Genomic DNA, 17,807 nt, shown 5'->3' on the forward strand with positions numbered 1-17,807 from the left:
GAAGTTACGGGGGGTGTCTTTCAAAATTTTCCAGAGATGCTGTCTGGAGAGAAGAAAAGTTGAGGAAAAAAAAGAAGGATTTTAAGAGTCTGTCTGTTTCTGACACATTCATACCGGTGACCTGCTGGATGTTGTAGGGCTCTGTGAGTGTTCATCCCACTCCTCCTTGCACAGAGGAGTAGTTACCAGCCCTGCTGATGGCTTAAGGCCCTGTCCACTAACTGCCTGTCTCCACTAATCAATTTAAACTTTGAAAGTTGCTTCAAAAAGAGAAATGTATTATTCTTGACTGGGTAAAACTAAATCAAAATTGGCCTCTGTGTTAATATCCACACTTATGCTTTACAGACGCATGCACACATGCACGCACGCACACACACACACACACACACACACACACACACATTAACAAGGCAAAATATCGAAACTGCATCATACCAATATCAGTAAATAAAATGAACAAATAAAGAGTATATAAAAATAAAATGAAAACAAAAGGTGCCTTTTAAAGATCCTCTTGGCAAAGAGAAGGTGTCTGGCTCAACACAGCATGCAGACTATGATTTTGCTTGCTTAAGTTGCCAAACAGGTAGATTTAAAAAAAACCAAAAAACAAAAAAAAAACAACAACAAAAACAAGGCAAAGTATTCAACTTTTCTTCACATAACTCATGCTTTAATATATCTTAGTAAATGTAATAAGCGAGTCTTGGATTTCATTGTTTTGCATATGTTTTGTTTAATTTGTTACCTCTTTCTACATGTATTTCATTAAAATATATTTATGATTATTCAATGAAATGACTAAAAACATTGAACAGGTGCTGTTTGGACAAGAATGATAATTTTTTAAAAATCCAAATTTAAGGTCAAATCTTACCAAAACTGCTTCTCTAACAGTCACAAACTAGAGACTAAGTGAAGTTTAAGTAAGCCATTTTAAATTGATTATATACTAAACATTCAACACATTTGTTTTGCTTGATTATTTATGTGAGCCTGTTTACTTAAACAGCAGCAAATTTGAGTTTTTCTTTCAAATCTAGAAGTGATTCTTATCTAATCGGAGCTACACATTAACAGACACACTTTTATCATCATGAACAGAGAAGGTACTTATAAAAACCAGTGTATAAACATACAAAGAGCTTAACAAATTAGGTTTTTGAACACTTTTTCTTCAGTTGAGTGATTACTGCTTACATAACCGTAAGTTTACAGTATAATAATTTTCAAGGCACATAATGCATCTTACAATAACTGACCCTTGTGATGACTGTAATCCAAGAAACAACAGTTACATCATACTGTAGTCATTGCAAGTTTATACCAGGTATGTGTGTTAAAATGTGTGTTAACAAATAGCAAAAGGTCAAAGTGAACCTGTTATGCTTTTATATTATTTTGTGTCATATATTGTTATAATGATAGATGCTCATATTAAGCATCAAGTAATCCCTGATTTTCTGACTTCGGGCACAAAAGGTTAAAGGTTTAAAAATTTAAAAGCCAGATCAGCTAGTTTGAAAGAAGTTGGATAAAAAGGAAGGGAGCTAAAAAGCTTGTTTTATTTTGGTGAGAGGATGATTCAAAGGGATCCACCAAGGACAGTAAATAAAGGTTATTTTGAACTGTGAATCATATACAGCTACTTTAGTAGAGTCCAAGAATAAAAGTATGGAGCTGAAAATTAGCATAATAGGTTCACTTTAATGATGTAGGTCAAGTTTTGATTTCTAATCTTGCTGATTGGCTGCATCATTTGAATGTAATCAAATATTCAGGATAGGCATGGTCATCGTGGAAGATAACAAACATGTCTGGATTGGCCATGTTGTCCACAACACTGTCGTACCGGTCAGTGGAGATGGTGTTTTTCACCGGTGGTGCAACCATGCCTTTTTTTCCAAGAGTGAAGTCACCAGTCAGAACTCGGCAGACGTACATAAACTTTTCTCCTTTCTGATTGGGCTTGGAGTAGGTGTCACTGGCAGAATAACTAGCATTGACTGCAAAGTATGTCCCATCGCCGTATAATGCAGCTGAAAATGGAAGAATAGCAGAAAGTCAATGAAAAAGATCTGACATATTTTCTATTATTATTAGTAGTAGCAGGAACACTAGCAGATACTGATATTACTAGTTTCACCAGTCAATGCTGTGAAATCAAATACTAAAACCCAAACAATGTGTAAAATGTAACTAAAACAGAATATACTGATTTACAAATGTCATAATCCCATATTCTAATCACAGTAGAATATGGAAAAAAATTTAAAATGTTTAAAATCAGAAGAAGAAAGAAACTGAGACAGGGCCAACGGGAATGGGAACTGAGGAGACCAATTACTGGAGCTTTGGGATAAAAATGCTATCCCATTCTATTTGGTTTAATCTACATCTTGAGTGCTGAGTCTTCTTTGTTGTATAATTTTCTAATTGTTCTAACGTATTTTGTCCTACCGTATTAAGGTGCACCGCATTCCTGCACTGCCGATTTTTGAAAAAATGTTTTAAGTGCGCCTTATAGTCCGAAAAATACGGTAATCTAATCTTTTTCTTCTTCTTTTGCTTTATTCCTATGGGATTCCCCACACCAGCCCTCCACGTCCTCAGTCACTACATTCATGAACCTTCTCTGTGTTTTTCCTTTATTGGTCCTGCCTTCTGAGACCAGCGCTAGGAGCACACTGACATGCCACCCAGCTATTCAAATGCTAAAGCTTAGTTTAAAAGAGTGTTTATGGCCTGCAACTCTCAGTGTTAGGACCAAATTTAAAGCAGTATTCCCCACCCCATATGCTACTGCCATATCTCTAGTATCAGCTCTCTGCCAAATACAAAATAATAATAAGAAACTTAGTCCACAAAGATCTCACCATTTTTTCCAGCGTAGCTCCTGTTGAAGCCATGGTCATTAATGTGTGGCACAGTTGTTTCACAGGTGCCATGGAAAAGACGTCTTTCATTCATCTTATGACCATTTTTCACCTCCATCTTATGTTTCTTGAGCTGCAGACTCTTCCACAATACAGGATTCTGGATCCTCTCAATCTGAAAAGAAATAAATTGCATTCTAATATGGGTTTCACTTAATTATTTTTCTGTGAAAGAAACTTAAAAAAAATGCTTAAAATTGTAAATCTGACCTTAACTAAGGCAAGGTAATGACTACGACAAGAGAATGCTTAATGCTACCTTCACAACAGTCTGATTGCATGAGGCCTTGAACAGCTGGAGGAAAATGCATTTTTTAATTAATTTCAAATACGTTTCTGTGTATTCTGTTGTGGGCCATTACCTGCCTTAAAAATATTTTCTATGCAAAATATTTTTTTTTTAAAATTTGATTTAAATCATGAACATATCTGGAAATAATTAGGCAATACCAACTATTGATGATCCATGTCACCAAAAACTTTCTACTCTAGTGATCTGACTGCTAAGATAAAAGACCAAATGTCAATAATACCTTTGTAACAGTATGATTGCTCGAGGCCTGGAACAGCTTCCGGATTTCAGCATATTCTGATGTCTTGGCCTGTACTGTAAAAACCTGACATGTGGCGTTAGCTGGCACGGGTTCCCAGTGTTCAGGAATATCCGCATCTCTATTCCTGCTTATCATCTTAATGATCTCAGCTTTAGCATTAAGCACATCACTGCTGAGTCCTTCAATGGTGATTGTGGGTTTGGGTGTACTGCATTCTATCTTTATGCTTATGCCCATGGTCTTCTGCATGTCAAAAATCTTCAGGTGATCTGCTTTAGAGAACGTACGGATGGCGTTGTCTTCTATTTTGGTGGTCTGGCGTTCTTGGGATGCCTTGTCATGTAACAGTTTCTTGGCTAAATCTACATTAGCCTGTGTGTCACCACAAATATGGAAGCAAGTGGGATCCACTTTGAGACTTTTGATGTCAAAATCTTTATCTTGCTTTCCAAGACCAAAGAGTGCTGAAAGAACACATTTCAAAAACATTAGAATTTAAGAGTTAAAACTGATTGGAGACTGTGGAAAAATGAAACCAAAATTAATTTCTACATATTTACCTTTCATGCCTCCCCAGGTCCCCTGTCCTTTATCCTTAGGATCAGCTGCTTCCCTCTGTTGCATACTGCTGTGGAAGTCTTTTAGCATAGCTTTTTGGAAAATAACTATGCGGATTTTGGTCAGGGGACTGAAGGTGTTTGGCTCAACACATCAATCACTGCATCCAACATGGCATCTGCCACCAGTCTCGCTTTTACATTACCTTGACCTTAAAAAATGTTATTAGTATTATTATAATTTAAAGAAAGTTGGCATTGTCCAAGTAACTCCACAACTGATTTGTTAAGAGCACATGCCAAATATGTGTTTTTGCAGGTAGCTTATGAAAACATACACTGGAAAAATAAATAAATATATGTAAAATGCACTGGTAATTTTCTGCCAGCTCATTGTTTTGTTTGCTTGTTTTAATGGAATAATAAAATTTAGTGTGTGTTTAAAAAATTCTGAAAAAACATCCATAAAACAACTGAAAATTGCTTCAGTTAAAAAAATGGTTTATTGTAGTTTATTTGATGGAATTTCTTTCAGTTTACTGAATGATCCACAATCCACTGTATTAAAAGTTCAAGACTTATCTTGTTTTTGCTTTTGTGCAATCAGAATTGTGATGCACTATTATGCCAAAACATTAGTGTTTTTTTCTTTTATCTAACCATTTGTGTTATTGTTTACACAAGTGTACATGTATTGTGGAAATGCCAGTGTTGACAGGTGGGGAAAAAGCAAGAAATGAAAAAAAAGGGCGGGGGCGATATGAAGAAAAAAATAAGAACAAGTACAGAAACACAATGGTTCACTAACTGCTGCACCTGGAAAAAAAAGAAGAAAAATCACACAAATAAAACCAAACAGTACCTGCAAAAAATACATACATGTGAAAAAACATGGCTACGTGTGTGTTTGTTTGCATGAGTATATGTCTCTGTCACAAAATGTACTTAATAATGTGGGTGGAAAGCCACAACAACGTCCCCCAGAAGCCAGAGGTAGGTAAAGAAAGACCCAGGCTGTCCACAGCTCTGCACCCAGGACGGCACAGACCACCCTGAGGAACACAACCAGGAAACAGATGACCCCAGGCCCCAGGGTCCCAGACCCCAAACAATGTAGAGGAGGTCACCACCCGGCCAAGGGACACAACCTGCCACATCAAGCCCCTGGCAGTTTTCTTCTCTAACGTCCAAGCAACTGTAAGTGCCAACAAAGAAGAGCTGAAGAAACTTTTGACTGAGAAGCTGGTGGAAAGGCAAGTGTTTGTTTGTTGTCATAAACCAGGACCTCTAATTGAAGCTTTCCTGGTCCTGAGAAAGCATAGCAGGAATACCCCACCACTACAATTGTAGACTAAATCAATGAGACTCTACTCATATCCAATTTGGACAGCATTCCTATCATATAATTTTAAAAGATCCAATTTTAAAGCACTTTGTGACATGACATGATGGTGCACCTTTCTCCACACAGTCATACTGTGGATCAGAGTTGTTGGTGTGGGACCTTTCTGTGTCCTGCATCATTGGCTCAAGTTTTTCTCCCCTATAATGTCTGGTACAGTGCAGTAGGTGTGTGGGTGGACATGCCTGTTGCTGATGTTGACCACACTTGGTAATGATCTGGCTGAAGATTCATAGATTCAAGGTTCTTAAACTTGGTAATTCAGTAAACAGTTCAGATATATATTTAATGAAGTTCTGACATAAAAGTATACCAGTTCCTGCTGATGTACTACCAAATGGTGGTTGGTGTTTGGTAATACATAGAGACTTCATGAAGTCCCACTAAGAGGTGTGCCCTTTGTTATAGCTGAATGTGTCTGCTAAAAACCAAGGCTGGTCATCAGTATCTGGTAAACATAATTTGTGCTGCCACACGCTTGTTAAAGCCAAAAGTGATTGATCAAGTTCTTTTCGGCCTTTGGTTTGATAAAATGCATTCAAACATATTGAATTTCACTTTCAGACTTTTGGTTGTTCATTATAAGCCCCACGTACAGCATGTTAGACTATTTAAGTTTTTATCTGGCATGCAGTTTCCTCTCCATTGCATCTGAAATTAAGGAAAGGTCTAATAAAAAAAAATATGAAAACTAATCTGTAATTTTTAGACTTGTATTATAGTTTTGTTACCTGTGGTTGGTTACAAGCATTGGTTCTGTTATCCTGAAGAGCCTGAGGACAGAATCCCTAAAGTAGACTATACTACTTGAAGGAAAAAATCTTATGTTTCTCAGGTCATCATGCTAAAAAAATATGTTGAGAAAAGTTCCAACCATGACCTCTAACCCATGTTTTCCTGTGGTGACTATGGTGTCACCCTCTTATATTCACAAGGTGGAAGGGTCTTATGAATAGCATGCATTTAAACAATTTGAAAAGTGTGGAAGCCAGCCAAAGTGTAAGATTTGCCATTCATTGCTACACACTGCAAGATCCATTAAGACATGCCACCGATAGTTTCAAAAGGCTGGTGAATGCTGTGGTGTTTGGTGCCAAAAAACTGTGATGTGCTTTAGCATATTCTTCCACCTTCTGGCCCAAGCATATGGATATCTTGCAGGAAATATTTACTAGTTAAAAGCTGCAGCTCTTTATTTTGAATGTAGCAGTTTGGAGAGGCTGTGATAGGGTAAGGGCAAGTGCCCCCTCTATGTGCCAAGGTTCACAACACTCTGTATGATTCTGTGTGGTTTTCCTGTGCCAGAACCATGAGGGGAACTGTCCCAATTTTTTGGATATGTTTCCAATGCCATGAATTCTGAATGAATTTTGCTGGTGTGATGGCCTCTCAAGTCCTGCCAGTTCTTATCTCTGGATTTCTAAGTATGAAAACTCATTCAATTCAAGGGTCTCCTGTAACCCTGGTAAAGTCTTGATTTTACATGTGAAACCAAACTAGAGTCTGATGGTTCAGTGTGTTATTTTTCTAAGAAAAAAAGTTATGACCCAGATTATGATTTATTTTGTGTGTGAATATTGTGTGTCATTCATCCGTGCATGAGGATGGTACTGTTCACCTTGTTCTGTGTCTCCCATTTGGGTTGCGGCCTAAGTGGTTGCCAGTTGGTAACTACTGGAGACTGAGGGCAACTCAAAATGAGGTGTGACTAGCCTAGTCACCTGCTTTACAGCTCTCAAACAAACTGTTCATGTTAATCATTGAACATTTCTATTTAGTGTTCAGATGGAACATTGTATATATTGTAAATATTTTCTTAAAGGATCAGTCATGGCAGCCTCTAGGGGTATGAAGAATTTTTTTTTCCAAAATGTTTTCTCCTGCTTATATACAGGACCAGTCAAAAGTGTCCAAACTTTAAACTGGTCCTGTATATCAATGACATGCCATCAGGTCAAGCAAAGCAATCAGTGCTTGTCCAGTGTAATCTAAAAACAGAAATAAATTAAAAACCACCAAAGTGAATTCAGATCTTCTCTGTTCATTGTTCACAACAGTGCTGAGTCATAAAGCTCTTGCATGTTTTCCCAAGGCTTTAAATTACTGCCATCTTGTGTCCACACTTGGGTATTGTGTCTGGAAGAAGGCTTAACTGCTGGGCTTCAAGTAATTGGGAATTGACAGTGAAAAAGTATTTGCCTTGTTCCTGGTTTCTTAGTTGTTACTTTTTTTTTTTTTTTTTTTTTAGGGGGCGTTGTTTTTTTGGCATATTTGTCACACTTGAATATTTCAGATCATGAAACAAACTGCAATACAACACAAGGAAATATAAAATGACGTTTTAAAATGATAATTTCATTTATAAAGGGGAAAAAAAGGTTATCCAGATCTGTCAAAAACAGTCCCCTGAGCCTAATAACTGGCTGTCACCCACTGAAGTTTTTGTACTCTGCAAGGTTATCAGTGGCAATAAAAATGAATGATATAACAAAACTGAAAAAAACAAAAAAAAAAAAAAACACATTCGTTAAAAGCTAAAACTGCTAGAGTTTTAGCTGGGAGTGCCATCCAGTACCTCAGTGCGTGTCTGCTCACCGAGCCAGTCTGCAAATTAATGTCTGATGATGTTCATTCAATTCAATTCAATTTTAGTTATATAGCGCCAAATCACACCAAACAGTCACCTCAAGACGCTTTGTATTGTGGGTAAAGACCCTACAATAATACAGAGAAAACCCAACAGTCAAAACGACTGCCTATGAGCAGCACTTGGCTACAGTGGGAAGGAAAAACTCCCTTTTAACAGGAAGAAACCTCCAGCAGAACCAGGCTCAGGGAGGGGCAGTCATCTGCTGTGACCGGTTGGGCTGAGGGGAGAGAAAAGACATGCTGTGGAAGAGAGACAGAGATTAATAACAATTAATGATTAAATACAGAGTGGAGTATAAACAAAGTAAATAAGGTGAATGAAAAGAAACAGGCTATTGTGGGAACCCCCCCAGCAGCCTAGGCCTATAGCAGCATAACTAAGGGGTGGTTCAGGGTCACCTGATCCAGCCCTAACTATAAGCTTGATCAAAAAGGAAAGTTTTAAGCCTAATCTTAAAAATAGAGAGGGTGTCTGTCTCCTGAGTCCAAGCTGGGAGCTGGTTCCACAGAAGAGGGGCCTGAAAGCTGAAGGCTCTGCCTCCCATTCTACTCTTAAGTATCCTAGGAACCACAAGTAAGCCAGCAGTCAGAGAGTGAAGTGCTCTATTGGGGTGATATGGGACTAAAAGGTCTTTGAGATAAGATGGGGCCTGATTATTCAAGACCTTGTATGTGAGGAGAAGGATTTTAAATTCTATTCTAGATTTAACAGGGAGCCAATGAAGAGAAGCCAATATGGGAGAAATCTGCTGTCTCTTTCTAATCCCTGTCAGTACTCTAGCTGCAGCATTTTGGATCAGGCTGAAGGCTTTTCAGGGAGCTTTTAGGACAGCCTGATAATAACGAATTACAGTAGTCCACCCTAGAAGTAATAAATGCGTGGATTAGCTTTTCAGCATCACTCCGAGAAGGGATGTTTCTAATTTTAGAAATATTGTGCAAATGCAAAAAAGCGGTCCTACATATTTGTTTAATATATGCATTGAAGGACATATCCTGGTCAAAAATGACTCCAAGATTTCTCGCAGTGTTACTGGAGGCCAAAGTAATGCCATCCAGAGTAGGTATCTGGTTTGACACCATGTTTCTAAGATTTGTGGGGCCGAGAACAAGAACTTCAGTTTTATCTGAATTTAGAAGCAGGAAATTAGAGGTCATCCAGGCCTTAATATCTTTAAGACATTCCTGCAGTTTAACTAATTGATGTGTGTCATCTGGCTTCATTGATAGGTAAAGCTGAGTATCATCTGCATAACAATGAAAATTGATGCAATGCTTTCTAATAATACTGCCTAAGGGAAGCATGTATAATGTAAATAGAATTGGTCCTAGCACAGAACCCTGTGGAACTCCATAATTAACCTTAGTGTCTGAAGAAGACTCCCCATTTACATGAACAAATTGGAGTCTATTAGATAAATATGATTCAAACCACTGCAGTGCAGTACCTTTAATACCTATGTGGGTCCTTAATATTACACACATTTAACATATAATGCAAGTATCTTTGGTATGTAATGCTAGTAACAGTTGGTTGTTGAAACCATTTTTAATGATATAACTTATTGAGGTCTTATTACTCAATAGTTATTCCTTGCACCTGACAAATAAAGTATGAGAAACTAAAACTAGTGAAAATTAAGATAAAATTATGCATTAGACAAAAAATAAAATTAATAAAAATGAGCAAAACCATTCTGGAAACTAATTTAAACTAACTGGGTTAGAGAAAAAAAGTGACTGCATGACATAAAACTAAACTATAATGTAAAATGCACCGAGTATTTATTTTCATTAACCTCTTTTTACTTTGTTCATACCCCACTTTGCATTTAATCATTATTTATGTTTGATCTCTTCCACAATGTGTCTTTTGTCCTGTCTGTCTCCCCTCAGCCCCAACTGGTCCTGGCAGATGACTGCCCCTCCCTGAGCCTGGTTCTGCTGGAGGTTTCTTCCTGCTAAAAGGGAGTTTTTCCTTCCCACTGTCACCAACTGCTTACTCAAGGACGTCGTTTTGATTGTTGGGTTATCTCGGTAATCATTGTAGGGACTTTACCTCACAATAAATAGGGCCTTGAGATGGCTGTTTTGTTGTGATTTGGAGCTTCATGACTAAAAATAAACTGAATTCTAATGTGGCCATAAGTGTGAGTAGTTGTCTGTATAGCCAGTGTTTCACCCTGTGACAGCTGGATAGGCTCCAGCCCTCTCTTGATAAGTGGAAGAAGATGGATGGATGATTGTGTGCTTTCCATATCATAGTAATACATGAATAAATCTCACCTGTGCCAATGGCAGGAAACGATATAGAAGTATAGGTGGTTTTCAAACACATCTGAAGTACAGCTTTCACAAGTTCTTTGATTTTTACTGGGTCGGACTGTCCAACCAGATGGAGGATCTTCTTACACTTTAGATTACCTGGTTGTGTCATTTTCATGTCCAGGGTGGACTTGACACCTAAATGTGGAGATAGTGGATCTGAATGCCGTAGAACCTTAATGACCATGAACATGATTATTTCAGCTATACGCCCTTTCTTGACAATTCTTTTCCTCTGACCACAACATTTGACTTAATACTAAATAGTAAATGGACTGGTACTTAAGTAGCACTTTCCTACTCTACATGAGCACTCTAACATTTTATACAACATACCTCATATACCTATTTAGTAAGTACTTTTTCCATCTCCAAGTGCTTTCTTTTAAGTCAGCTTTCATTGCATAGTTGAAAAACAAAACTATTATTCTGTAGCTGATGTTGTCTGTGTAGATTCTCAGTAGCTGATGTTAAATATAAGTTATTGTGTCATAAAATCATCAATGTAAAGTGGTCTCTAGAGGTTAAAAAAATAATAACTGGACGTCTTCAAGTTTTTTGGAAAAATAAGCCTTTCAGATGAGAGGTGAAACTTTTCAAGAAACGTAAAGAACTCCAGTCATTTTTTTTTCAAGCTCCAGAGACTACCTTAGGCCTGGATTGCAGAGAACATACACAGATATATGAATGTGAAGTGGTTTCTTACCAAGATTGCGGCATTCCACTTCAACAGTTTTGCCAGCTGCTTCTAGAATAGCTTTAGAAACTCCTGGTTGAGGTGAAAAAATATACACATAAATACAGTATAACCAAATGTCATTAATATGGGTGGATTAATATTTCTGTAATTTAACATTTTAAAGGTGCTGAATTGCTCTGATTGTTAGGTCCACTTTACAGTAATGAAGACAGAATGACATGTAATAATACACATGTAATACACATGTAATAATAGTTTAGGTTTTCTATGATTTACCTGACATAAGAGAAAAGCTTTCATTGGAAGAGTTGACAATGATATCAGTGGTCTCCTCGTTATGTCTCCTACAAATACCTGTATAGTCACATTCCCATTTTAGTCTCATGCATGTCTGAAGTCGAAATTAACTTGGAGAAGAAGCCCCCTGGCATGAACAAATAATAATAATAAGATAAAAAGCTAAAGCCAGCAATAAATAAACACATTTTTCTCTTCAAAAGTTTGTATACTTCTCAGTTAGGTGACTAGTACAAAATCTATTATTAACTTTTTAAAAATGTGCAAACTGTATCAAAAATATAAAATATTTTTTGATGGGTGTGTAAAAACGCTAACTGAAGTGATTTAATCCAAAATGATATGTTTGTAAATGGAATCCTGAAGAGATTTCTTTCTAGCATTACATTGCTATTTCACATAAATCAGTATTTCTGTGTTGTGTACTTTGACATTTTGTAGAACTTGAACCACCTGAGACATTGGGAAAACTTCTTAAATGCATCACTGAAGGCCTGCAGAGAGAATCAGAGAATTCGGCTATTGAAACAATCAGAAACAATAGTACAATATACCAAGCAGCAAACATGCAGGGTTTAAAACCAAATTACACAGAAATGTTATTCAATTTCCAGAAAGGAGCATAAACAGAGTAAAAAGAGGTGAATAAAAAGAAAAAGTGCATTATGGGAACCCCCAGCAGACTGGGCTATTGCAGCATAACTAAGGAATGGTTCAGGGTCACCTGATCCAGCCCTAACTATAAGCTTGATCAAAAAGGAAAGTTTTAAGCCTAATCTTAAAAATAGAGAGGGTGTCTGCCTCCTGAATCCAAGCTGGGAGCTGGTTCCACAGAAGAGGGGCCTGAAAGCTGAAGGCTCTGCCTCCCATTCTACTCTTAAGTATCCTAGGAACCACAAGTAAGGCAAATGGCTTTCACTCTGGAACCAGTGTCCTGGAGAGAGGCTGGACTCTGTTCCAGTCTTGTATCACCTCAGCTTCCTGCTAAGGTGATGGGATGCTGCTGAGTTACCCATGGATGAGATGATTGCTTTCCAGCACCTTTTGGTTGGGGAATAGGTCCTCACTGTTGTTTGTGCTTATGCCGGCCTTTATGGAGTCATTGGGTGGCATGCTCAAGAGTGGTATATTGGGTGACTCAATTGTCCTACTGAAGGATTCAATGCTCAAATCTTTGTTATTCATGAAATGTTAGTAGGATTTGATTACAGTTGGGCTGTAGAGAACCAACTAATGGTAGATCTTATATAACTTGTCTTCTGCTTTCTTCTGAAGTACTCTTTCCCAGCAGGCAGATGACAACTGTCCCAGAGGACGACTTTGTCCACCAGTCCACAAGCTTGATGTCACTCAGATCTAGACCTTCTCAGCCTGTGTCTCTGTGGTATGAATTATATGGATATTCTTGCTGAGTGTGAGTTGAATGTGGATAATGTGTTTGCTGTACAGTTTTCTTTAGGAGTTGTTTTCCAACCATTAACTTTTTAAAAATGTTTATTTGCAGTCATTTAAAGATGTTTTATAGTAAATATTGACCTGTGTCCTTCGTCCCTTTGCAGTAAGCTGAATCCACACTGACCAAGAAACCTGGTGAACAAAGGTCAGAAGGACTCTTTGCAGTGAGAGGTTAACATCTTCACTGCGGATATGACTGAAGATCATGGGTAATTAGGATATTTTTAAGTCTTCTTCAGTGGTATCTGGGAAAAATCAGTATTTGATTAGTTATTAAGTTCCTTCAGATCAGGACAGTTGTCATGAAGAATTTTTACACTGCTGAATTTGTATGTGTAAGTAAAGACCTACACCCCATTCCAGAAAACAGGTTAGTGACAATTGAGTTGTTTATTCTGATATTAGGAAACTTTTTTTTGTTCCAGAAAGTTAACTTCAACTGAGTTACCATGATAACAGATTATATGAACTAAACCTGCTCACTGACTGGTTTCTTTAATAGTGTCTCTTTCCCTCCTGCTACACCTGAACCAACTGACTGACTCTGAGATTTTATTTTCTCCTTAATATGGTAGAAGTCCCAGGAGAAAGTAGCTCAACAACTTCTGCAGGATGGTACATAACAGGATGGCCAGAGTGAAGGTCCTTTATAAGAGATAAATAATATAGTCCTAACTTATATATAATGTAGTCCTTACTATTCTTTGATGTATAAACAGGGAAATGGAGGAAAGTGTACTCCAACAGTGGCACTGCTGGTATTTTCTTATCAGAAAATGAAAGTCAATGAAATCTTTAAATATTCAAAAATTTATTTTTTCTTAATCATAACTGTATGAACTATAGAGCAACAACTGTCAGTTAATCAATTTCAAATTAATTATGGGCAAAGAAAAAACTCTTTTCCTGCTGGAACTCATTTTATTTGAATTATTTAATGTCTTTCACATTCATGTAGCCTGTGTTTGAGACAAAACTATTTTTCATAAGGTATAATTAATTACAGTATCTTGATACTGAATCCACTAAATATGCAAATAGATCTTCAGAGATAAGATCTTCAAGGGATAAAATTTTTAGAATTACATGTATATTTCACAGATGGATATTTGAAGTTGGGAGTTTTCAAGGTTCAGTCATGTCTGTTACAGAGATATGCAAAGAGATCTTATGTAAGATCTTTGGCAGATTTACGAATTAGCATATTACCTGGATATTTAATAAATGAATATCTGTAAGTGGGATTTTTCAGGGTCAAAACTTGTCCGTGTATGGAGGAATGTCCAAAATGTATCTGTCAAAGATTGAGTGCTCATTCTTCAGAATATTTTCCGTATTTGTGACAAATTGACTCTCAGACAGAATATAATGCCTATATTTGTCATTATACAGAATATACAATAGTACCATATTTTAGGGCTTTTATTCCAGTGAAATGGTCTCCACACTCACCAGATCTCATCCAATAGATAATTTGAGATGGAACAGAGAGATTCTCATCATGCAGCTGATACATGTAGCAACTGCATGATGTTATCAGGTTATTATGGACTAAAATCACTGAGGAATCTTTCTAGCACCTTGCTGAATCTACAGTTGTGGTCAAAAGATTTAAGAATGACACATACATGAATTGGTTTTCATGATGGCAAGGAAAAATGTCCAGTCATCATTGCTTTGCATACCAAGGGCATCACAGGCATGTGTATAGTTCAGTTGTTGTGAAGAAGGCTTCAGGGTGCCCAAGAATTGTCAACGCTGTCTCCTAAAGCTGATTCAGCTGTGGGACTGGGGCACCACCAGTACAGAGCTCATCCAGAAAAGGCAGCAGTGTGAATGCATCTGCATGCACAGTGAGGTAAAGACTTACAGGAACTCTACCATCAGTCCTGCATCATGCCAACAGTGAGGCATCTAAGGTGTGAGGCTTACTCAAAATTTTGTCTAATCACAATAAAGAATGATACCAAAACATCCTCCAAGAGCAACTTCTCTCAATTGTCCTAGAACAGTTGGTAAAGAACAATACTTTTTCTAGCATGATGGAGCATTGTGTCATAAGGCAAAAGTGATAACTAAGTGGCTTGTAGAACAACACATTGAGAACTTGCCCAGTTTGTTCATGCCCAGAAAGCTACCCAGATCTTAATCACATCAAGAACCTGTGATCAATCCTCAAGAGGCCAGACTGAAAAACAAAACCTCACAAACTCCAAGCACTGATTATGCAAACATGGGTTGCCATCAGTCAGGATTTGGCCCAGAAGTTAATTGACAGCATTCCACTGAAAATGATCTGGCCCAAGAACTGGACTGAAAACAACGAAAAAGCAATGTTGAAAAAAAAAAAAAGCTTTGGAAAACCTTCAGAAAGCCAGAGAAGAAGAAACATGGAGTAGCTCGAGATTTTGCACAGACGTGTTTTTGTTATTATTGTTACAGGCAACAACAACGGAAAAATAAGAAGAGAAACAAAACATCAAAAAGAAAAGTGATATAGTTTTATCTACTGTAACAACAGCTGTGCAACTGAATATAAGGTACAAGCTTTTCTTACCTGGATAATTTCTGCATCTCCTGGGTGAAGTACAATCACAACCCTTTTAGGTGCTTGGGGTGTTTCTTTTTGCTAAACTCTAAGATTTGATCCAGCATCAAAGAGGCTATGAGATCTGTTGGGAAACCCAGGTTTTCAGGGCCAATGGCTGGCAGGGATATGGAAGTCAGATTATTATTTTCTGCCATCTCCAAACAATCCTTAAAGATTCCACTCAAACACTGTAAGACAACAAATAATACTATTATGATAATAATGACATTTAAATTCAGTAATATGCATGTCATCAATTTTGTATTGTAGAGAATATTTATCCAGCACTATAAATAATGTAATACGTTACCTTTTCTTGCTGTGCCGTGGCCGTTATCCCAGTGAGGTGCAATTGCATGAAATACTTTTTGCTGTTTAGGTTGCAGCCCTCGGTAACAATGACCTCACCAACATTTTCCATTTGCACCCTGTGCATTTATTAACTGCTGAAGTTTGGGTCCAGCTGCACGCAAGATGCCTTTTGAAAACTGCACCTTTGTTTCAAGTCGAGGTCTGAAGATATCATACTCACCAACCACCCTCTGTCTAAAAATGTGTTAAAACAGTTAATAGTAGCAGCCCACCAGAGTAAAAGAGTAACAATCAATCCTATAAAATAATTTACTTCTAAAGATAATTACTCTGTAGGAATTTTTCCATATTAAAGTAATTATTTTGCTCATAATGAAGTATAATAAAATCCAAACTACCATGGCAGCCTCTATGCTTCCCTTTATAAGAATGATGTCCAGCCTCTCTTTGGTTGCCATACGATAGAAGTACAGTCAGATCCAGTAGGCTGCAAAACTGATGGTTTAGGAGGTTTGGGAAGAGTTTGTTGAGAATGAGTCACACCAAGATTTCCAAACTCCTGTCTGACAGCATCCACCATGTCCTGAACAGCAACATCATCAATGTTCACCAAATGGATCTTCTGCAAGGTGATGTCATCATATTTTTCATCACAATACTCCTTCAGTGCTCTGACAATGGCAAGTTCACACTGCTTGAAGGGGAAGCAGCCAAGGCCGCTGCCAATGGAAGGAAGAGCTACTGAAACACAACCCACTGGTTTCTGCAAGTTCTAAGCTTCCTTTAACAGCTTTTTTCAACTGAGCCCAGGCTGTTTGAGGTTTACCTTTGTCAAACTTGGGTCCTACAACATGGATGACTTTCTGGCAACAAAGCTGCCCTCCTGCACCAGTTATGACACAGTCTCCTGGCTTCAGTTGTCCCATTGCTTTAATTATGTTATCACATTCATCCTGTAATTGAGGACCAGCAGCCTTCAACAGTGCTGCTGCAAGACCTGCATTATGTTTCAAGTTTTGATTAGATGGATTGACAACTGCCTGCACTGGGTAACTGCACATATCTGCCTTGCAAACAGCTATTTCCACTCCTTGAGGGTCTTAAATTGGCATAAAGGTGTTGGTGCTGTTTGAAGCCAAGCTGTCCTCCCTCCACCAGTCTCATCAACCAGTTGTATCAGGAACCATTTTATGTTTGATTTCAGAAAAATACACAGTTTTATTTTCCTGGAAAAGCGTCTTTGCTCCACACTGTTAGATATTCAGACTGTCAAAGACTACAGAAGAGACTGCACCTTCAACCACAGTCTTGCAACGTGTCACATCCACCCTAGAACCACTCAGACAGATGGCCTCATTTCTGTAAGACACTTTCACCTTGTCTTTCACTTTCTCCAACCAATTTGTGTTGAAATGTTTCAAGTATTCAATGACAATATCAGCTTTGACCACAACAGTTACTTCAATGTGAGCATTCTGGGTTAAGAAGTCATTAAGTTGATGGCCAACATTTATGACATTATCCTTGCAGCCAGACACCACGACTTGTTGAGCAGTGGTGTTGATTCGAGTCTGCATGGTTTACTGTTAGCTTGTTCTAACTGACTGACCAGCTGCTGCCACTCTGGCTTCTTCAGGACATTACTGTCTTCAACACTGATGAACTGAGATGTTAAAGCTGTGTCAGATGGTTTTGAGCATTAGACAGATCTCTGTCAGAAACAGCAACTAGCTGCACCCTGTTTCCACTGATGTGAATGCTGCATTTATCCGATGAGATGTGAGGAGAGCATCTGTAAGCTTCTCTTGTTGCTCATGTTTTAACAGTTCAAGCACGTAATTATCTATTTTCAGATTATTTCGTTTTAATGCAAGTACTGCTTTAAATATAACTTCTTTCGCTTTAGTAATCTCTTCTCCTAAGCCAGTTATTTTCAGATTTGGACTCTCTGGTGAAATTTTGAGTTCTGGATACATGTGTAGAAGCTTATCCTCAAGACCATCTTTACACAGGAGGTAGAAAATTGA

General features: G+C 37.8%; 1 pseudogene; it reads right to left on the reverse strand.

Annotated features, from left to right (window-relative positions):
- Positions 1-756: 756 nt before the first annotated feature.
- The window catches only part of LOC115800387 (protein mono-ADP-ribosyltransferase PARP14-like), a 32,387-nt pseudogene continuing 15,336 nt past the window's right edge, over positions 757-17,807 (reverse strand).

The sequence above is a fragment of the Archocentrus centrarchus genome, chromosome 21 (assembly GCF_007364275.1).
Source record: "Archocentrus centrarchus isolate MPI-CPG fArcCen1 chromosome 21, fArcCen1, whole genome shotgun sequence".
Classification (NCBI taxonomy): domain Eukaryota; kingdom Metazoa; phylum Chordata; class Actinopteri; order Cichliformes; family Cichlidae; genus Archocentrus; species Archocentrus centrarchus.